This window comes from Equus przewalskii, chromosome 2, assembly GCF_037783145.1.
Source record: "Equus przewalskii isolate Varuska chromosome 2, EquPr2, whole genome shotgun sequence".
Classification (NCBI taxonomy): domain Eukaryota; kingdom Metazoa; phylum Chordata; class Mammalia; order Perissodactyla; family Equidae; genus Equus; species Equus przewalskii.
The window spans coordinates 85,426,797-85,449,911 of NC_091832.1; the positions used below are offsets into that span (position 1 = coordinate 85,426,797).

At 38.3% G+C, this 23,115-nt stretch overlaps 1 protein-coding gene and 1 long non-coding RNA gene across 6 annotated transcripts in view; one reads left to right on the forward strand and one right to left on the reverse strand.

Annotated features, from left to right (window-relative positions):
* Positions 1-23,115, reverse strand: part of EDNRA (endothelin receptor type A) — a 104,474-nt gene that overhangs the window by 62,195 nt on the left and 19,164 nt on the right. For both annotated transcript variants that reach the window (XM_070611646.1, XM_008527444.2), the window contains exons 2-3: positions 9,693-9,811; positions 4,746-4,917 (exon numbers count right to left, since the gene is read on the reverse strand). The gene's annotated coding sequence lies outside the window, so the exon portion shown is untranslated. The remainder of the gene's footprint in view (positions 1-4,745; positions 4,918-9,692; positions 9,812-23,115) is intronic.
* LOC139082065 (uncharacterized) overlaps positions 1-23,115 on the forward strand; it is a 70,829-nt gene that overhangs the window by 9,618 nt on the left and 38,096 nt on the right. The window lies entirely within an intron of this gene.

Genomic DNA, 23,115 nt, shown 5'->3' on the forward strand with positions numbered 1-23,115 from the left:
TTTGGTGTTTTTGGGCTAAATTGTAAGGTACAAACCTTACAGACATTTAAAATGAAGAAGACAAATGTAGCAGTTAGTTTATGCTGTATAACAACCCCCCCCCCCACACCAAAGAATACATATTGGCTTAAAACAAAATTGTTTATTGCTCATGATTTTGTGGGTCAGCAATTTGGGCTAGGCTCATCTGGGTGGTTCTTTTGCTGCTCTTGACTGGGCTCATTCATGCAGTTTCCTCATGTATCTGCAACAAGCTCTCATTGGATGGCCTTGCTCACGTATCTGGCTCTTGGCTGGAATAAGGGATTGTCAGGGCCATGTGTTTTTTTTTTGAGGAGGATTAGCCCTGAGCTAACATCCATGCCCATCTTCCTCTACTTTTTATATGTGGGACGCCTACCACAGCATGGCTTTCCAAGAGGTGCCATGTCCGCACCTGGGATCCCAACCGGCAAGCCCTGGGCCGCCAAAGCAGAACATATAAACTTAACCGCTGTGCCACTGGGCCAGCCCCCAGGGCCATGTGTTTTTCATCATCCAGCAGACTAGCCTGTCTCCTTCATCTAGTGGCATCAGGATTCCAAGTGCAGCAAGAAATGGCAAGCGCCAGTGACCAAGGATTCTTTAAGTGTCTACTTGCATCGTGTTTGCTATTATCCTAATGGCCAAAGCAAGTAACGTGGTCAAACCCAGAGTCAGTATTGGAGGAGACTAACCAAGGGCATGGGAAGAGAGAGAGGAAATTATCTCAGCCATTTTTGTGACCAATTTAATGCAACTGAGAATTGTTTTGGTGGGAGTAGAGTTGCAGATCGGATCTAGCGGATGAAGCAAGAAGAGTAAAAAAATGACTCCAAAATTTCCTGAAGGGAATTCTGAACAGTTTACCAATATTTATTGACTAAATACTGTGTACCAGGTTTTGTGCTAGGAATAGAGATTTAAAAAACCAACAATGAGTAGGACATGACCCTATTCTAAAGAAGCCCAGAGTCTAATGGAGGACAAGATGTGCAAACAGCTTAAAAACAACTCTGTAAGTACTAGGATAGAGCTATCTGCTAGAGAGGTGGTTGGGAAACATGTTCTGCAAAGAGCTATTTAGTAAATATTTTGGCTTTGTGGACCCTACAGTCTCTGTCACAACTGCTGAACTCTGCTGTTATCCCCCAAAAGGAGCCACTATATAAGCAAAGTAGCCAGATGAGGAAGACTGACCGTGAATCCATCAGGGTACCTGGAAAGGGAAACCAGGCTTGAGGGGCAGGATGGGCTTATGTGGGAAGAAGAGGAATTCAGTTTTTAAACAGTTTGAGAACACTCAAGGTGACGTGACTGATATCAAGGTCATCTGGGTTTTAGGCCTGGGTCTAGGAGAGGGCTTCAGGCTTGAATTCTAAGAGCGTAGTAGTCAGTAACTGAAGCCATGAGTTGGATGCATTTCATTTGGAGACTGAATAGGAGAAAGAAAAGGGCAAAGAAATCAGGAGGAGCCTTGTACAAAGCATTTGTTAGGATAAGTAACAACTGGAAGCTTGTCAAACTGAGAAGCATCAGAGAAAGAAGCAGGGAAGGGTGGTGTCTGTGACATGAAAGAAGAGAGGTTCAGGAATGAATGGGCGGTCAAGAGAGGTCAACGAGAATGAAGAGTGAGAAGGGGTCATGGATATGGGCAATAAGGGGGATATTGTTCTGGGGATGTCAAGCCGAGCCTTTAGGCAAACTCTTCTGCTTTACACACATTCAAAATAACCTGGTAATTAGAAACAGTGCAAAAAGACATGCAGGAACGTTCCTAAGCGGAGAGTATAAATCTTTTTGCTAAATTTATTTTTGTAATATGTGGAAGAAAAATCAACACCGTCTACAATTAGCATGTGCTATACTAGGCTTTTTTCCAAGACTTCTTGGTAAATTTTGGTAAAGGAATTTTATTGGGAAACAATTCTATTTATATTTTTATATAGAGATGAACAAGAGACAAGGAAGCTTGCATGTTAAGTTTGAAGCAAAGCCATTTTAAGTTCTAATTTTTAGTTTTTAAATGTGAAACTGTTTTCCATTACCTTATCTGAATTCTGAGTTAAAGAAGCAATGGTTGAGATTTCTAGCTTTTCATGTATGTTTATCAATTAAATGCAAATAATGTTTAATGCAGAGTGTGTTCTGTAGCAAAGGCTTCCAAATTTTTTCACCTTAATTTTAAGACTACTGTTTTGAAATAGATGTCCAAAACTGGTTATGGGTTTTGTGATGTAAAGAGTTCAGAATTTAGATTTCAGAATTCTATTCTCAATATGCTGTCTCCAACAACTCAGTCATCTCCTGTGGATATTAGGTGGTCTTCCCAGACACTCTTTTTATCCCTCAACTGGAAGATGTAGAGATGGATTTGCCTGAAGGATGATGGCTAGACTAGACAGCATCTCAAGAACCTTTGTTTACAGCTTTCTGATTTGGATATATTTGGGAGGACATTTCTATTTGCTTGCTAGGGCTGCTGTAACAAAATACTGCAGGCTAGATGGCTTAAATAACGGAAACTTATTTCTCACAATTCTTGAAGCCACAAGCCTGAGATCAAGATGTCAGCAGGTTTGGTTTCTTCTGAGGGTTCTCTCCTTGCCTTACTGATGGCAGCCTTCTTGCTGTGTCTTCACTTGCTCTTTCCTCTGATGAGTGAATACATGTATGTCCTAATCTTCTTTTCTGATAAGGACACCAGTCACATTGGATTAGGGCCCACCGTATGATCTCATTTTGCCTTAATTACCTCTTTAATGCCCTGTCTCCAAATACAGTTGCATTCTGAAGCATTGCGGGTTAGGACTTCAACATACGAACTTTAGAGGGGTCACAATCCAACCCATAACAATGTCTAACACTTGCACTCTGTGGCTGAAATGGCAACATAATTTTGCAGATGTGTTTAGCACACACCTCTACACTCTAGGCTCTATGGCCCCACTCCAACTTGCTGTTTCAGGTACCGTCCTTTGGGTTTGAAGCATTTAAAAAAATGTTCATTGTTTGCTTTATGTGCTTCATAAATGCATATATTTCTGTGGAAGTATTTTAAAGTAAGTCACAGACATCCTAACGTTCACTTCTAAATATTCGATTATCTCTAAAATATAAGAACATTTTCCTATTGAATTGATTTGTGATTTTATTAATGTTTATTTCTTCTCCAATATGTGAATTCAATTTTGATATTTTCCTGAAGCCCTTGTGTTTTGCTGTCCACTTTTAATCAAGTGTGCATAATATCTTCTAGGTTAGTGTTTCATCCACATTTTATAAGTCGTAAAGCCTTCTGTGGTTAAGCAACCTTAGGAAATGCGGATGTAGGTGAGTCTCAAGGATGTGGTGAAGTGTCATTACTCACCGTTTTTGTAATCTTATGTTGATCTTTGTCACTACAGGTAAAGTTTATTCATGCTATAGTTTTGTGATTTCTGTCCATGTGAGACAAAAAGAAAATCATACCTCGAGAGGATATTAAGTTTTAGCCATTGTTTTTGACAACATTTTAAGCTCTTTGAGCCCTTACTCACTTTTTTCCTTGGAGATGCTCTCTTTTTCATCTGTGGGCTGTGGTAATGTTTCCCCAGAAAGTTTCTGTTCTTTATTCTTAATACTTGGTAGGAAGTAACTTAAGAGTTCATATGAACAGCCCCACCCATCTTCTTTCTATCCTTATTCAGAACCAGTTGTACAATTCAGAGAACCTCTGTGTAGTTAGCTTGCATCTACATTCCCATCCCAGAATCCTGCAAGGATATTCACTATATAAAACTATATAAACTATATAAAACGGACACTCCTGATTGTCTTCTCTCTCCGTCAGCACTGCATAACGAAATCCTACTGGTCTGTATTTATCATCTGTTACAGTTAAGGCCCTACTTTGGAGCCTACGTGCTCTCTGAGTTTAGTCAGACACATATATTTCACAACTCTCAAGCAAGTGCTATCCGCTTTCACCCTCTCCTGTCATCCAGCCTTCACATGCACCACTCGCTCTGACCAGAATGCCCTCCCAATTCCTTTCAGAAACACCTCTCCTCCTCCCATCACAACCTCTGACTCACCTCCCCAGTGAGCGAGTTCCGGACGGGGCCAGCGGAGGCCACTAGCACTCACCACTCCAGGAATTAGAAGGTGTCCATTTTCCCCATTTTCTGGATTACTTAAATGCGTGTTTAATTATATTCCTTTTTTTTTTTAGTTTTCCTTATTTGAGCTTTATAGTTGAAAAGAATATGATAGATATAGTCCTTGCTCCCACAAATTTTAAAAGCTAACTGGATGAGCATGTAGAGCCACTGTGCTGCCCACCTCGGGATGGAGTATTTCCAGGGTAGGAACTGATTTTTTTGTTGTTGAGAATAGTTTGCATTCAGTTCACTTAACTTTTTCAAATTGCATTTATAGCCAACATTTTTAAGCCTCATAGTATTCCTATGAGAAAGATAGGGCAAGTATAGGCAAATCTCATTTTCTCACCAGAATGTCTCTGGAAACTGCATCACAAGGTGAGTCATTGTAAGGAGATCTTATTTTTCCCCAAGAGAAAATGTTAAATTTGGAGGTCACATACCTTAACTAAAGACTCCCACTTATCTTAGAGCTATTCTAAACACAGTATAGTAGGTGCTTAATTAAAAAAAACCTGGCAAAATGCTTTCACATTCTTTTCCTCACTATCAATGTTCTTAAAAACAAAACCCAGAGAGTTTTACCTTCACTGTCTCCAACATCCTCCATTTGTTCAAAGTTATAAATGTGGTTGCTTGATACCAGATAGATGAAAGTTTCTATCCTTCAGAGACCTTGGGCCTCCAAACACTTTGTTGACAGTTTGATGTCAGGACTCCTCATACTTCATTGATATCTATAAATATCGTTACCAGGCTATAAGATAAAAAATGAAGCATTATCACAATTGTGCTACAACTAGAATAAGATAGTATCTTAAGTACATATACTCTGGATGGTGGCAAATATGAATTACTAAAGGCTATAAAATTAATGTGCATATTAATTATCATTGCATGAATATAGCTAGGAGCAGGGAGGGACCGCTCATTGTAACAGAGGATACGTTGATTATAGAGGTACAGCAACATGAACACTGGTAAAATTTGCAGTAGAAAGATGAGAAAGCTATTTTCAGATCGCTTCTATTTTCTCAGTGAAATGGGAAGTAAAGCCATTAGTTGAAAGTGAAGATCAAGGATGAATTAATGGAGGTTTGAGAAAAAGAGAAGGGATGAAATGATTGTCTCTAGTCCTAGACCCTGGGACAGTGATTGACTAGGGTGTAATGTAAGAATGGCAAGCAATACAGAGGGCCCTGCAGAGATTTGTGTTAGCAACATGGAGATGAGGCCATGTTGAGTGTTCTTCAAACGCAGAGGAGGCAGAGACTTGATTTCAATTGTTCATAGTAGTGGTTCTCAACTGGAGGCAGTTTTGCCCCCAAGGGGACATTTGTGTCTGGAGACATTTTTGATTGACGCAACTGGGAAGGTGCGTGTATGGAGAGTTCGACTGGCATCTAGGTGGGAGATCTGTGTGGTGCATTTTTCTGGCATGCACAGAACAACAGAGAATTCAGATTGTATTGTAAGTTGGTGGGAAGTCATTGGAGAGCTTTGAATAAGGGAGAGAGATGATCTAATTTATTGATAAATATGTCACTCTGGCCTGAGTAGAAGACAGGGATGCTACTGAACATCCCACAATGCACAGGGAAATCCTCCACAACTGAGGATTAGATGCCCCCAAATTTCAATAGTGTCAGATGAGAAACCCTGGCCCACAGGATCATAATGCAAGTATTTTCTTTGACATTTGATACTGGGTCATAATTTATGTGTTTCTGAAGAAAAAAAACTGACTGTGACTCATGATTAAAAATAATTAAAATGCTCAGGCTTTATCAGATTATTACTATTAAGTTTAGGTATGATATTACTTTCAGGTTACAGGTATTTGGTCGTTCTGGGTACTCCACGGTGCGTTTAAAGTGTTTGTGACCTGTACAGTCTCATAGACTTTTCCCTTCTAGTGGTTACTCTGGCGGATCTGATGCACTGAGGATGCAGAACTCAGTAAGACTCATTTATTTAGTTGTTTCATGTAGTTCTTTCACCATTGTTGATCCTGAATGTACCCTGGAGATGTGTGTGTGTGTGTGTCTATATCTATATCTGCATCTGCATCTATACCTATGTATACTTCTATGTATCTATATTTTTAATATGAATTCTCTATTTTAATTAACATGACTTTATAGTTTGTTTTAATATTTGCTAGGGTAAATCTCCTATCATTTTTTTTTTTCAGTTTTAAGCTCTTTTTCCAGTCACATTTACTATTACTAAGTAAATTTAGAATCAACTTTTCAGGTTCCATTGAAAATAATTTGGATTTTTGTCAGAATCACATTGAATTTGTAGCCATCAATTGGCAGAAATTGATACCTTTACCAAATGAATCCTCCTATACAAAAAAGAATAATGTATTTTGATATTTATTCAGATTTTTAAAAGAGTTTTCAGAAATATTTTTCTTATACCTTTCTTCTTTGGTTATTTAAAAATATATGTATATATAAAATTTTTAATTGTTATAAATATGATATTTTATTGCATTTAATAAGTTATTGTTGATTTATAGTAAATATAATTATTTTGGTATACTTATCTTGTATCTTGATCCCTCAGGAAACTCTCTCATTAGTTCTAATAATTTTCAATTGATTATCTTGAACTATAACTATTCAAAGCCTTGTCTATTTTCTTTCTAATATTTATGTTTCCTTTGCTTTCTTGTCTTATTGCATTATTTAGGAACTCCAGAATAATTTTGAATAATAGTGATTTTTTTTTTCTTAATTCTTTCTTACCGTCTACCCTTAAGAAGGTTACTTGCTCTATGTTTCAGGTAGACTCTCTTTATCAAATTAAGGAAGTTTCCTTCTATTCTTAGCTTACTTAGAATTATTCTTAGAGTTACAAAAGAATTGGGAATGGATATAAAATTTTCAAGTTTGTGTGTGTGTGTGTGTGTACCCGTCTATCAAATGGTTCTTTAATATATTAATACAGTGAATTGATTTTCTAATTAGAAACCAGTCCTTATATAAGCCCTATTGTGTAAAATGTAATGCTTTCTTCTCTTACTCTATGCTAGATTTGATTTGCTAATATTTTAGTAAGAATTTTAAAATTCACATTCACGAGTAAAATTGGTCTATGGCATTTGCCTAGAGGAACCAAATTTGTTAAAACATAATTGAGTGTAGTAGATGAGGCTCACAAAGAGAGAAGCAGAGATTGTAGTAATGGGAGAATGGATGTTTGGTTTCATAACATTTACATTTAGCATTAAAAACAATGCTGTGTAAACATAATCATTGGCAAGAAGGATATGGCCCATAGAAGGCAGCTAGTAGCGTTTGTTATGTACGTATGTGTTTGTGCTAGCTAGTTAGGAGTCTTCTTTTTTTGTTTTATATGTCTAGGGACAATTTAAATAAAATTGAGACTATTAGTTTTATTGAGACAAATTCTCCTGTAAAACAGTCTGGGCCTAGTACCTTTTGGGGGCCATGTATTTCCCCCTATATATTTAATTTATGCTATGATTATTATCCAGTTTGGGTTTGCAACTTCTTCTGGAACTATAAATATTTAAGTTTTCTAGGAACATAGCATCTCATCTCGAATTTAAAAATTTCTGTGTAAGTAGACATGTTTTCTTTTAGACTGTGTTAGCTGGGAGCAGATGTGCTGGCTGAGAGACCCCAGGATTGCCAGTGCAAGGAATATTTGGGTGTGGAAGTCACTTCCTTCTCTGTGTGTGTGTGTCCACTGTGGAAGTCTGGAGTTACCTCAGACTTGGCTGTGCTTCCGTTTCTTGCCCTGTGCTAGGAGCCCTGCCCAATTAGAGCCTCTGGAAGCAAACACCCCAGACAGAAGATTTCCATAGACAGGGAGAAGAGGGGACACAGCGGGCTCAGCTGTTTCATAGATATTTCTTTATTACTTTGATAATCTCCTCATCATTCACTCTTCCCCCTACATTTGTGGATTCAGCTTACAGTTTCTTCCTGGCAGAGTCCTTAGGGATGAACGTCTCGCTTACAGCTGTCTTTCCCACACCTATTGGATGTTGCAGTCTTCTCTGGTTTGGATTTTCCATCAGTCTGATCCCATCTGCTTTTTATTTCCTCAAAATTTTGGGTCTACTGATTATACTTTTTCTCGTTTCCAGTGCTGTTAGGGATTCATTGTTTAAAAAATATCTCTTTATATTTTTAAATAGGGTTTGGGAAAGAATGAAAAGTAAACACATGTGTTTAGTCTGTCACCTTGAACAGAAGGTTTTATGGGCTCTGGATAGCAATTGCTATTCCTTTATTAGACTCTTGCTTAGTTGCTTTTCTAACAAACATAACACTTTTTTTCTCTCTGTTCATTAGTTAATATTACAGTGTTTTTATTGTTTAACATTATGGTATAAATGCAGTATTGCCTAGAAATATTTCTTTTAATCACGTCCAAATCTTTCGACTACTTATTATGTTTGAACCATGAGCTTATTTGAGCATTGAAAGTTTTTTTTTTTAAAATTAAAATTCTGTGGTCTTTGTGGTAGGCCTTCAGTAAGGCCAGCCTGGAATTCAATCACAAAGTCCACTGAAAAAGATTGATACGTAAGCCCTTGGAAACAGGGACAGTACTGGTGGATCCACTGTCTTCTGCTCAGATACTCAAATGGAACATAAGTGATGTCATGAAAGGACCATTGGGTTTGGAGTTTGGAGTCTTATAAGTGGGTCTTGCCTTTAGCACTTACTAGCTGTGGGAACTTAAGCAAGTCCCTTACATTTCTGAACCTCAGTTTCCACATCTACAAAATGGCAATAACTTCTGCACATCCCTATCTCATAGATTTTGAGAGAATGAACGTGAAGGTCCTTTAAGAAACCGAAGTGAGGGGCCGGCCCTGTGGCTGAGTGGTTAAGTTCGTGAGCTCTGCTTCTGCGGCCCAGGGTTTTGCTGGATTGGATCCTGGGTGTGGACATGGCACCGCTCATCAGGCCATGCTGAGGTGGCGTCCCACATAGCACAACCAGAGGGACCTAAAATATGTACTGGGAGCTTTGGGGAGAAGAAAGAGAAGAAGAAGAAAAAAAGAAGAAGATTGGCAAGAGATGTTAGCTCAGGTGCCAATCTTGAAAAAAAAAGAAACCGAAGTTAGGTAAAAGTAAATTAGTATTAAGTATTCTTATACCTTACCAATGATTATGTTTAAACAAAGACTAGATTAAAAAAATGAATAGAATTGTTGACTTCCTTAAAGAGAGGACAACTTGAATTCAAATATTTATTATTTTTATTATTAAAATGAGATCTTTTGTAAGAGAAAAAGATAAAGGCAGAATAATAAATTCTTTGTTTAATAAACTAGAACAATTCATTAGATCTGATAAAAAATTGAGGTTGTTTTCATCAGTGTTTCAAAATTATGCTTCCTAAAAGGAACTAATTTGGAGTTGTTTTCATAGAAACATCTGGATAGTGGGTTAGAAATGTTTAGAATGTGCCTGGTCTAAATATCCTTAATTTACTTTGGCTGACTAAGACTTTTCTCTAGCATAGATATTTAAGACTCACCTTTCCTTGGTTAGGTCCTTACAATACTTGGTGTCAGCTGAAGAGACGAATTCTTCTCATCAGAATGCCCAATTTGGCAGTCTGTGTGAGTCAGTCTTTAATTTGAGAATTCTGCCAGGCTGGGAATTGTAAAAGGAAAAATTCTGAAGTCAGGCCATGAAAACTCAGGATTTATTTGTGCCCAGCGACTTCACCAGGGAAAATAACCTTGGGGTATATTTATTGCAGAAGAAAATTAAGCATTCTAATGGATTAGAATTAAGCCTTTGGAAAAAGAGAAGAATTCATTAACAAAACGTCCCTCTTTCCTATCCAACCTTCCTGTGACCTGAAATTATGGAAACAAAATGCTCCAAAGAACAAATATTGTTGAAGGTTTGTTTGTGATAGTTAAAGGGGAATGGCATTTCACAGAAGTGGAACAGAACAACAGATGCTGAACAGAAAGCCCAAGGCTGTCCTGTTTTTCAGTGGCTAAAATGTTAAAAGTTTAAAAATTGATGTTGAGGGCTGGCCTGGTGGCATAGTGGTTAATTTCACGTGCTCCACTTCGGGGCCCAGAGTTCACAGGTTTGGAACCTGGGGGCAGACCTACACATTGCTCATCAAGCCACGCTATGGAGGCATCCCACATAGAAGAACTAGAAGGACTTATAAGTAGGATATACAACTATGTACTGGGGCTTTGGGGAGGAAAAAAAAAGAAAGAGGAAGATTGGCAACAGATGTGAGCTCAGGCCCAATCTTCCTCACCAAAAAGTACACCTTTAAAAAAAGATTTTTTTTTTAAGGATTTTATTTTTCCTTTTTCTCCCCAAAGCCCCCCCGATACATAGCTGTATATTTTTAGTTGTGGGTCCTTCTAGTTGTGGCATGTGGGATGCCACCTCAGCATGGCTTGATGAGCAGTGCCATGTCCGCACCTAGGATCCAAACCGGTGAAACCCTGGGCCACTGAAGCGGAGCATAGGAAGTTAACCACTCGACCATGGGGCCGGCCCCTAAAAAAAGATTTTTAAAACTTAATAAAAAATACAACTGATTTTACTGGTCTAAACATACTTCCTATTTTGCCAAACTCTTTGTAATAATAAATAGTTTGCATATGTGCTCAAATATAGACTATAATAGAATAAAATGTGAATGAATTTAAAACACCTTAATGTGTTTCTTGAGTATCACAAGCTTTCAATTTGTTTTCTTTGTGATACTTTCAAGGTATTGGGGGAATATTAGAAAAAAAAAGGAAAAAAGATAGCAGGATTATTTTATTAACTACTCAGAAAGAATGCAAAAATCCTTCTTGAGTTCACTCCTACTCATTCCCATCGCCTGTCATGGTCCTTTTACAAAGTTTCTTGAGAGAATTGTCTTTACTCATTGTCTCCAAGTTCTCTTTTCCCATTCTCTCTTAAATCCACTTAATGTGAACCAGCCCAGACTAACTGGTCATGTACGACTTTTAGCTTCTTTTTGGTAGATAATCGTAGCCACCAAGAGAGGCAAGTGGGAGTTTGCCATTCCTCCACTGTCTCACTACCAGGTTATAATGAAAGCAAGTTTCAGAGCAAATTCTGACACATGCACAACACTTGCTAGAAAGCAGGCACAAAAAGAGTACAAAAATACCAAATCTTTGTCCTTTTAGGTGTCCTGACCACAGCTTGTTGGAAAATGTCATTGAGGCAAATGACAATATTTTGAGACACCATTCAGACAACTAGAATCCCCTGAATTCAAGGCTGGACACAAGTCCAATAAGAGATCTTGGCTAGGGTACCATTCTGAAGTGTATAGTCTCCAGGGTGTACCAGACTTTTATACTATCTTCGTGCCAAGTGGGAGTGAAATATTTCAGTCAATCCATATTATCATGACTATCACTAATTTCACCTATGAAAACCCATTCAAACCTCATAATGGTTATAAGGGAGATCTCAGGTGTTAATCAGAGATAAAAATAACTGAAACGATTTTAGTAACTTCCTTTGTAGTGTGGGCTTTATGGTTTTAGTTGCACCAGAATCACCTGGAGGATTTATTAAAACACAGATTGCTAGGCCCCACCCCCAGATTCAGTAGGGGTGAGTGGGGTCTGAGAATTCACATTACTAACAAGTTCCCAAGAGATGTTATTTCCGGTCTGGGGTGCCCAGTTGAGAACCCTTGATATTATGATTGCAAGTCTATTCAGGTTCAGTCTTTCTTTCCTGGTTAATTTTGGTAAATTTTAGAAAAAGGTATATTGTATTCCATGTATGTTTGGAATCTTAATTCATTAATTTTTAATCCTGATCTTTTCTAATGTACCTATTTAAGATTAAGCTTGCTCCTTTAAGCATCACTTTATTGGCACTGTGCAAGTTTTATATGTAGTATTTTTTGTCGACTTTCAGTTCTAAGTATTTTATAATTTCCAGTATAATTTTTATTTCTTCAATGAATTATTTAGAAGTATAGTTTTTAGTTTCTAATTGTATTTTTTACAGACATTTTGTTATTGATTTCTAACTTTGTTGCATTGCTGCCAGAGAATACTGTGTGTGTAATATCAATTCTTTAGTATTAGATGAATCTCCCTTAGAACTATAGGGCATGGTTAATTAATGAGATTTCCATGAGATCTTGGAAACATTCTAAGGCCTCCAGACATCCTCTACCGTACTTAGGTTCTCTCCTTCAGTCCGTTCTCAGACTCTTGACCAGTGGTTCTTTAACTTTAGTATGCATCATCGCCACCCTGGGGATTTGTTAAAACACACATTGCTGGGCCCCACCACCAGAGTTTTGGATTCAATAAGTCAGATGTGGTTGAGGAATTTTGCATTTTTAAGTTTCCAGGTGATACTGAAGCTGCTGGGGATCACATCCACAGAACTGCTGGTCCAAACCATAATGCCTCTTCTTTTTCTCATTACTTTCTTGTCCAAGACCCCTGATTTTGCCTTGAAATCCATTTCTGGTCTTTGCTATCCTAACACCTCTCTATATTTGCTGGGGTTGTTTCATCCAAGAAAGTGAGCTCTATTCTACAAGGTGACTCCAACTCTGAAGGTTCCATTTCCTTTTTCCAGACTTCAAGCTGTAGCTCTACTGATCAGTCTCATCATTGGTTAGTGATTTTCAACCCTCATGTCACAGTACAAAGAACTGTGGAGGTTTTCAAACGTACGTGTTCATGACCCTCTTCCAGAGATTCTGGGATATGAACTAGTCATGTGTGAATTTTAAGTGCTTCATGATTGATTCTTTTTTTTTTTGAAACATTGGCACCTGAGCTAACAACTGTTGCCAATCTTTTTTTTTTTTTTTTCTGCTTTATGTCCCCAAATGCCCCCGGTACATAGTTGTATATCTTAGTTGTAGGTCCTTCTAGTTGTGGCATGTGGGATGCCGCCTCAGCATGGCCTGATGAGTGGTGCCATGTCCACGCCCAGGATCCCAACCAGAGAAACCCTGGGCCCCCGAAGCGGAGCTGGAGAACTTAACCACGCGGCCACGGGGCCCGGGGCCGGCCCCATACATGCTTCCTCTTAACTCAGTATTTATTGACTAAATTACTTCTTTAGTAGTTGGCAGAATGATGGCTTTTCTTGTGTTGGTCATTGTCATTTAAACTATTTATCTCCTCTTTTAAATGCTAAACTTCTTTGGGAAGATAGGAGAATCTGTCTGACACTTCTCTGTAAAGATTTAAAGGGGCCTAAAAACATCTTATAGCTGGTGTTTGTGGATTGAAATCAGATTGATAGTGGTCACCAAGTGAAAGTTCAAGAAATCTGGTTAGAAAGTAGAACCAAATAGCTCTGCCATTTTCCTAAGATGAAGTCAACCTGAATAGATCTTTTGGCATATGCTGATGTAAAAAATGAACATAAATCAAAATCTCATTGCAAGTATTTTTTAGTGATTTGGGCTTTGAAACAATAAAAGAAAGAACGGAGACATATTCTTACACTCTCTGCAAGTATTCAACAATATGCCTCATTGGCTGGAACACATCGTTTCTTTCCTTGGAAAATTTTTTTTTTCCATTGAGAAATACTCTTTCTGGCTACAATTTGAAATAACAATCAGGTTATAGGACATTGAAAAGGATCTCTGTGATTATAGCTGCTGGGATTTGGCTAAAGGAAAAGGTAACAAGAAACACTGGCTGCCAAGAATGAACGATTCTGGTATTAATTGACATGTCTGGGCTAAATTGTCTTCAAGGATGTGGTTAAAGTAACAAAGAGGTAATAATTATTTACTCCAAAGAGCTACGTGCTCGGTCTTGGCAGTCTTATAATGAATAAAATGTTTAATAGATTCTTTATGTTTATGTTTAACTAGAATATGAAACAGTATTCATTAAATTTAGGAGAAAGTCTTAAGTGACCAGACCAGAAGCAAGTAAAAAATTCAGGTAATAAATTTTGGAAATTTAGGCCAGCCAGGGCTAGTGCTCATCCCCTACTTATGGCTGTAAATAAATCACCCAACTTTGCCTGATATTTATTTTCTCTCCTAAAATAACCATAATAGATTTTTTTTTCCAGAGAAGCGATTTATTGCAAACTTACAGTGTGACCTTGAGTTAGTACCGCTTTGGGTCTCAGTTTAACTATCTATGAAATTGGAGTTGAATTCAATAATCTCTAAGGGGCATTTCTACTCTAAGACATCCAGCAGTATATGACAGCATGGTTTTCTCCTCTATTTTATTTGGCTGGCTGTATTTCTTTGCAAGCTCCCTAAGTGGGGATTTCTTTCTTTTTCTTCCTTCCTTCTTTTCTTTCTTTCTTTTCTTCCTTTCTTCCTTTCCTTTCCTTTCTTTCCTTCTTCCTCCCTCCCTCCCTCCCTTCTCTCCTTCCTTCCTCTCTCTCCCTCCTTCCCTCCCTTTCACCCTTCCTTCCTTTTATCCCTTTCTCTCTCTGTCTCTCTCTCCCCCGCCCTCTCCCCACCTCCGGTCTCTATAAATACATCAGTAATATTTGTGGAAGGCACTGTGCTGAGTGTTTTTCGTATAATTCCATTTCAGTCACCTCATAGTTCTGTTATCCTTATTTTGCGAATGAGGAACTGAGGCTTGGAGAAATTTTGTAACTTATCCCATATCACAGAGCCAGTGAATGGTAAAAAGGCGTTTATATCCAAGTGAGTCCAACTCCAAATCCATGCTCTTTTTATCTATGTTGCTGCTTTTTGTCTTGTCTCTCTCTTTTTCTTTCCTTATTTTTGTACCAAATCAGCTATAGTATCCCTTTTCTTTCCATTTTGTTTGGCTATGGTGGCAATAGTCCTAAGACTTTAAATCCTCATGTGGTTGGAATTATTCCTGTTCTTACAGAACATAAACTTGATATATTATATGTTCTAGAATTATGCACCTTTTCTTAAACTCTGATTAACCCCTTGGATAGCCAAAATTTCCGTAGTCTCTGTAATTTATTTTTCCTATTTGTTCCTCAGTTCTGCTTTTAAAGCAAGATTTTTCAGTAATTTTCTAAAATTCACGTTTTCCTTGTAAATCCACCTGGACCTCTTTTTCATGTCCTTCATAAGTGTCTGTTGGCACTCTTTCCCTTGATAGCTACATTCCCTTGTTTTGTCTCTTGGTATAAGCCTTTATCGTTCATTTCTTAATCATTCCTATAAGCTTTTTCCATGTGCCAGTGTTATGCGTTTGCAAAGACACTTCTCTCCATCATTCCAAAGAAGAATAAACGCACTCCTCTACTTCTGACATTAAAATGGAAACAAATCCGCTGCACTCCCAAAAGCTTTGCGCTATGGTACAATATCCAGGGTATCTTAAAATCCCATTAGCACTATTATTCCTTGGAGAATGCTTATTTATGAAGATAGAGACAGTTCCTGATATCCTTTGAAGATGAAAACCAATTCTACTGGATACCACCATGGACTGGCATCTAGCTTTGGTTAAAGTGGTAAAATTTGCTTTTGAATAACTGAGAGAAAGTAAGACTTTAACATACTGTTCACATTCTTATACATTTTTTCACAAAAGTACATTTGTAGCATCATTAGCATACTTATTAACCTGTCATAAGGAAGAGCTGAAAAATAAATTTATGCTAAGATACAGTCTAGCACTCTAAGAAATACAAATGCAAGCAGCTCCTGCCATGAGACTTCAACTGTTATCAATCATTATTTAATCTAGTGGTGAATGCTTTTTGGTAAATTTACTTCCAGAGACAAAGGTTTTCTCCCTTGAAGTATTTGTATGCTTTCTTTCATTGGCGTTATATAACTCACTGTGTTTTCCTTTTGGTCTTGACTGCCAAGAAGCTTGGGGCCAAGCGTGGAGCTCAGTCATGGTAAGTCTATTATCCTTTGTGGTCAGGATATTTGTCTCTTTCTCCTTTTCTGGTTTTAATTTCTGTTTCAACAGTATTTATGCCTGCTTTTAATGAAAAGCTATATCAAATTCCCTCTCTCTCTTTTAAGTAGGGAAGAAGTAATAATAAATAAATAGTAATGGATTTATTACTTTGGATAAAATACAATTCATTTGGATTTTTTTTCAGAGTCAAAAATTTGCTTCTAGGCTCCTCTTGTCTGACAGTAATTTAGAACTTGATTTAACTTTGCGTTAAAACACACACATGCATGCACCCTCTATGCAGCAACCCTGTGTAACAAAGTCTTTACTTTCTTCTTCTTTATCAGAAAGGAGGTAGTGGTTTTGTGTTTGGCTCTTTTAATTTGCTGTGGCCCACAGTTTTCCAAAGACTCCTCTTCCAAATGGAAGGCTCAGCTCTCTCGTCCTCCACCTCCTAGGGGCTCACATCTGAAGGTGGTTGGTGTGGTGTGAGTGAGGACAAGGTCTCACTTTCTGTAGTTCCCTATATCTGTCTTTTTGGATCAGCCAGGAGAAAATTCTCATAGCAACCTAGTCATTTATTCTTCTCAACAGTTTGGCTCTTTAGCTAAATTATTATTCTATTTAGCCTAGTGACCCCAAGGTTCACAACCTGCTGAATGTCTCTAGGTCTTTGCCAGTATTCTTAAAGAAAACTGTAAATATGTATGCATGTATGTATATACATACACATACTTTTATACTTTTTACTATATACAATATATAAAAATATATATGTGTGTGTATATATATTATATATATTATATATACACACACATACACATATATATGCACACAAGCATATTCCAAACAATATTAGAATTTCCTAAACTTAAAAATTGTTCACTGTCCCATCATCTTAGTAAATTATGTATTATAATATTTCCTACTTGGAAAGCCCAACTCTTCATATATTTTAAACCTACTGAAGCAAAGTGGAATAATATTTAAAATAAAATTTAAAAATTAAAAATTAAAATTAAGATAAATTTATGAAACGGTACTCTTACAACCTAGGTTAAAAGGTAAACATCTTTTTAGGATGAGCACATATTGGTATTTGCAGAGCCTTGCTTTTTTTCTGTCTCTCTCAGTTTTCACTCATCTCTTTCCATCATTTTGGCTTGATTTCTCTTTTCCCTCCACCTTAGGGCTTTCTTGGGTTCTTCTGGTTTGCCTTCAGTCCTTTGCTTTTTCTTCACCTATTCCCTTTGAGGACTAATTCAGCATTGTAAAAATCTCTTGCAGAAATAACATGTATTTTGTTTCTTGTTATCAGATGTATCATTTACATCTGTTACATGTTTGCTTTATGTACATGCCCACCCGCCCCACCCCATACTAAATGCCAAAGAGTCAAAAAGTTTTTATGAACAAACTTGCCTTGCATTTTGGAACATCTTTCTTTTCCAGCCTATCATTAGCATATGACCTTAGTATTTGGTTAATTCCCATAAAATGTGACAACATTGAATTAGGCATACTTGTCAGCAAATCTTGTCCATGAAAAGTGGCTACTGCCTGTGGCCGAACGTCCTGGACCTCATTCAAGGAGATGTTTGTACTTTGTCTCAAGATCAAATGTTCCAAGAGGCATATTTTGAGAGCTCAAAGGACCTCAACTTTTTCTTTCTTTCTGAGAAATGGGCAGTCCCTTCTCCACCCTCACTGGAGCAATGACTCCTGAATGGTTTCTAGGAACTCTCCCCTTCCTGCACTCCAGCATGCAGCCCTGTACTTTTCTTGACTTGGATAATTACAATTACTAATTATCTTTGAAGGATTTGTCTGAAAAGAACAATCTGCTTCTAGAGGAAGAGCGTCTACAGAAATCTGAACTCCCCTGACACAATAAATCCAGCCGCCCCAGGGGCTCGCTCCCTCCCCACCTCCTCCCCCCACCCCCCTTGCCTTGCCTGAGCCTTCCCTGCTTCCACATCTGGAACTCCTTGCTGCTCTCCCCACCCCAACCCAAAATGCTTGGAGTAGAAATAGTAAAGGGCAGTCAAGGCTTGGAAATCTTATTCCTACCAAAGTGGGCATGTAGCTGGCACCTCCAAAAATAAATCAAAAAGGACCTGAGTTACTGTTCCAGCTCTGCCATAAACTACCTATGTGACCTTTGGAAAATTATTTAACCTCTGAGATTCTCTTTCTTCATCTATCAGATGAGAAACAACTACCCTGCCCACCTCACAAGGTTCCTGAGAATGGAATGTGGTAATGTGTATGGACGAGCTTTAAACACGACTTATTCTTTTATTATAGTATGTGGTGGGGGGAGCGTCACAGTTTACCACTTTGCATTGGGCTAGGAAAGATTCAGTGGCAGACTTAGTAGATTTTTTCTGGCAAGAATAGGAGATTTGAGGCAATTCTGGGAGAGTGAGTGCACCCTGGTTCTTGCTGAAGTGTCCCCTTAGCGGGATCCCCTGTCCTTTTATGCTTCTCTATGTCATTGTTCTAAGGACATTTCTCCCCTGTCTTTGGGGTCCTGTGATCTGGAGACATTGTGCTACGTTGCAGAATCACTGGGCCTTTGGAAAAGCTGTATTAGCAGCTTAACCTGCGCCTGTGAAACTGTCTCTCTCTGGAGCTGCTTCTATTCCTTTCCATCCCATTCCATTTTCAACATTTATTTGGGCATGTAGTGTGTCACGTGTTGGGAAGGAAAGAAAAATGACACATAGTAAATTTTTGAGTCAGAGCTCACAAATTACGAGAAAGATACACAAGTAAGCCCACCTGAACTGTGATAAAGGCTCCAATTCTGGTAAAGACAATGTATTCCGAAAGTACAGAGGAGGAGAGACTAATTCTAAGTGATTAGGTCTGAGAAGGCTTACGGAAGATATGGGATTTGAGCCATAAGTACCTAGCACATAGGACTTTTGGTGGGTCTTAAATGGAAATGGGTTGGATTCATTCAAAGGTAGGAATGAATTTGAGAAGGTGGAAGGCAAGACAGGGTAGGTGAGGGTAGCAGACGATAAGTCTAGAATGTGGAAAGGTGGATAGGGGGCCAAGTTGTAGAAGGGGTATATTCTCAGTCTATTTTTTTCACCCTATGTGACAGAATTTACTAGTTTCATTTCTGGAATTTACAGTGACTGTTGGAAACTAAGTCACTTTAATCATACACAATTCTTACACTTCCTCTGAAACCTATCATGATGAGATTTGGTTCATGGACTGTTTCAAAGTCTGCATCAAAGGGATTTAAATAACTGTACTTTTGATAATCTTTTCTCATCATCAGCTGAGAGTAACTGATAATCATGGAGTTTACTGATGCCTTTGAAAAAACATGCACAGAATGTAGGACTCGGTCTCAAACCCAATGCTTAGAAAAAGCGTTCTAAGGACTGTGCCAAGCGTTCCAAGGTGAAGGCGCAAAGCTACAGCTCGATTGCAAGCTGGATATTAGTGCCTGTGATTCACAAAGTTTATGGTTAGGCGTTGGAGTCAGTGGTTAAGGAAATCAGTCTAGAAACCTGCTACCTGGTTATGTAATATCATTGTGGGAGGAAGGATTTCTGTAGATTTATAGCTTAATTTATTCTCACCCAGACAACACCTCTTCAGACTTTATATCCATCAGCTACAAATATAAAATTAGGAAGTTAAAGGCAGAAGGAGCTTTCTAGTGGAAGGATAAACTTATATCTCTCATAGACCACGAAGACCGTGATCTGAAAGAATTATTTTTTTGTAGAAGGCGAGCAAACTCCCTTCTCTTTTATATGCCAAACCCAGGGGAAAATTCGAGTTTGGTTTAGAACCCTGGAAAGGCTCTTTTAATGAAAATCCTTTTCCCCTCCAGCAGTGCTTGTTTTCTGAGATGCTCAGAGTGATTGACACACATCTCGTTTATTTTCCAGATTTCCCAAGTGGTCATATAATCGGCAAAATGTAATTCCAATTTTCAGTGTGCTGGGTGGGCTTTGGCATGAGGGTGTTTGGGGAAAAGGGAAAAGCCAATGCTCTTCACTATCCCGTTGTCCTAGAGAAATCTCAGCATTGACGTCAGGCATCCAGTTCTGAAAGCTCATGGAGACTTTGTGCTTGTCAACAAACTGAAGTGGGACAGGCGACAGGTGGTCAGCACAGTTAAGTGTGCCATTGTTCCAGCATGACTATCATTATAGTTTCCACTGGCGTAGCTGTTGAGTTTGAGGAAAGCAGCCACGAAGAGAGCTGGTAGGGAGGCCCCAAACACTAGGGACACAGAGCTAAAGATTCATAATCTCTATCCCCTTGTGATGGTTAATTTCCTGTGTCAACTTGCCTAGCCCATGGTACCCAGTTGTTTGATCAAACACCAGTCTAGACATGGCCAAGAAGGTATATTTTCCGTGTGAGTAATGTTTAAACCAGTAGACTTTGAGTAAAGCAGATTACTCTCCATAATGTGGATGGGCCTCATCTAATCAGTTAAAGGTCTTAAGAGAACTCCCGAGGCCCCCCAAAGAAGAAGGAATTTTGCCTCCAGACTGCCTTCAGACTCAATACTGCAATACTACCCAGCTCTTCCCTGGGTTTCTAGCCTCCTGGTCTGCTTTGCAGAGTCGGACATGCCAGTGCTCACAATCATGTGAACCAATTCCTTAAAATCTGTCTCTGTTTCTACATTATATATATAATATCTTGTTTTATATTGTTATATATGTTATATATATGTTATATATAATGTGTTTTATATTATATTACGTGTAATACTAAAACAACTTAAATTTTGTATATATTTTGTATATAAGTTTTGTAGATATTTATGTAGCCTATTGGTTCTGTTTCTCTAGAGAACCCTGACTAATATGTCCTCTTGGTTTCTTTGTGTTTTTGTTTTTGGTTGTTGCTGCTTGTGTTGAATAGTCAGAATGGAGTATTCTAGATACAGCTGAACAAAAAACTGTGCTCCACATCACCTATCTTTTTTCTCACTGGTGTTAGTTTCCCCATAAGTCACGAGATTGACTGATAAAAGCAAAGGGTAATGAAAATGGCTTTGGAATGAAGCGTGCAGAGCATAGGGCCTGTTCTGTTTAGCTTCCGCTGCTCTCTGTTACCCATCTTTCCCTTTTAGCCCATTAATGTCATGTTCCATTTGAGGTTGAGCTGTACTGCACTTTGCTGGGAAGAAGGAATGTAAGCTTCTTTTATTAATGGGTATCATGTTGTCCTGACCTATCTTTGTTTTTTTTCTGAGCAAAGATGGTTGGAATTTTATAGATGACAGTTCAAGATTTCACTTTTTGATTTGTTTTAAAGTGGAGTAAACCTTATATTCTTTAAATTTTTCTTTGGTAACTGAACCATCTCCAGTTCAGCATTGTTCAATAGAACTTTCCGTGATAATGGAAATGTTTTTCCATGCTGTCCAATATGGTAGCCACTACCACATATGGTTATTGAGCACTTAAAATGTGGCTAATGTAGCTGAGGAACTAAGTTTTAAACTTTATTTAACTTAAAGTCATTTAAATTTTAATTTAAATAGCCACACAAGGCCAGAAGTTTCCATATTGCACAGCACAAAACCAATTGAGTCTCCAAACCATTTGTAGTTTGTTTTTACTCAAGTATATTAGTGTTCTCCAGAGAAACAGAACCAAGGATATACACAGACATACATAAGAGGAGGTTATTATAGGAACTGGATCAAGTGGTTATGGAGGCTGAGAAGTCTCATGGTCTGAAAGCTGGAGATCCAGGAAAGCCAGTGGTATAATTCAGTCCAAGTCCAAAGGCCTGAGAACCAGGGAGCCGATGGTGTGGTCCCTGTCTAAGTCTGAAAGCCTGAGAACCAGGAAAGCTGATGTCCGGGGATAGGAGAAGATGGATGTCTCAGCTCAAGCAGAGAGAGCGAATTTGCCCTTCCTCCACATTTTTGTTCTGTTGAGGCCCTGAACAGATTGGATGATGCCCACCTGCAGTGGTGCAGGTGGCTTCTTTACTTAGTTGACTGATTCAATTATTAATCTCTTCTGGAAAAATCCCCATAGACACACCTGGAAATAATGTTTTACTTAGCTATTTGGACATTCCTGAGTCCAGCAAAGTTGACATATAAAATTAACCACCATACTAGTAAAAGCAAGTCTGTTTTCATATATCAACTTAGTGATAAAAGATATAATAAAAATCCTCACTGCTTATAATTGAGGTCCTCGGACCAGCAAGCATCAGCATCGTCTATAAGCTTCCTACATGTGTAGAATCTTGGCCCCAAGCTACATCTACTGAGTCAGAATCTGCATTTTGACAAGCTCTTCAGTTGATGCCCCATTCACGTTTGAGAATTGCTGATATAGACCAACCATACAGTCTTAGTTCGCAGATGGCAGGGAGGGAAGTAGTGAGTATTCTATCCAAATCGCTTATGTGACTCCTTCTGAATACCCTCCCTACCTGTCTCCAACCTAGGTTCTGGGATTTATGGGCCTCTAACCCTGGTTCTGGCATGATCTTGTTAGGGAGAGTGTTAGAATCGCTCTATGCGTAGTTTTGATTTTTCAAGATGCTACACCTGCTCACAAACTTCTGATTGTTTTCTTGCTCTCTTGGAGTCGGGAGTAGCATGTTTGAATCTCAGGGATTTCTTAAAGTGAAAAATCATGGCTCCTGAATAAGTATGTAGTTGTGCTGTGTGATGTGCTATGCGATGTTCATTGATAAAACAACAAATCAAAATCTGCATTCGTTTCCTGTTTATTATCAAAGTCAATTATATCTTATTAATAGCATTAAATACAATAAATGTTGAATGCCGTATGTATTTGTGACTACAATATACCTAGCACTGTTCTGTCATTATTTTGAGGAGTAAAATTTGCAGACATAATAGAGACTGGACATGGTGAATTGAACATTTGCTTGACTTTGAATTCAATCTTTATCCCCTGTGGGTGTTGGTAACGACAACCAGTATGGTAGAAAATTCAGGTAACTGCTGTTACATGTGGTCTTTTAGTCTACAATCCATGGTCGCATATTCATTAGGTTCTAACAATAATTCTGAACTACAGACTTTTCCGACATTATCATGGGTGTCAT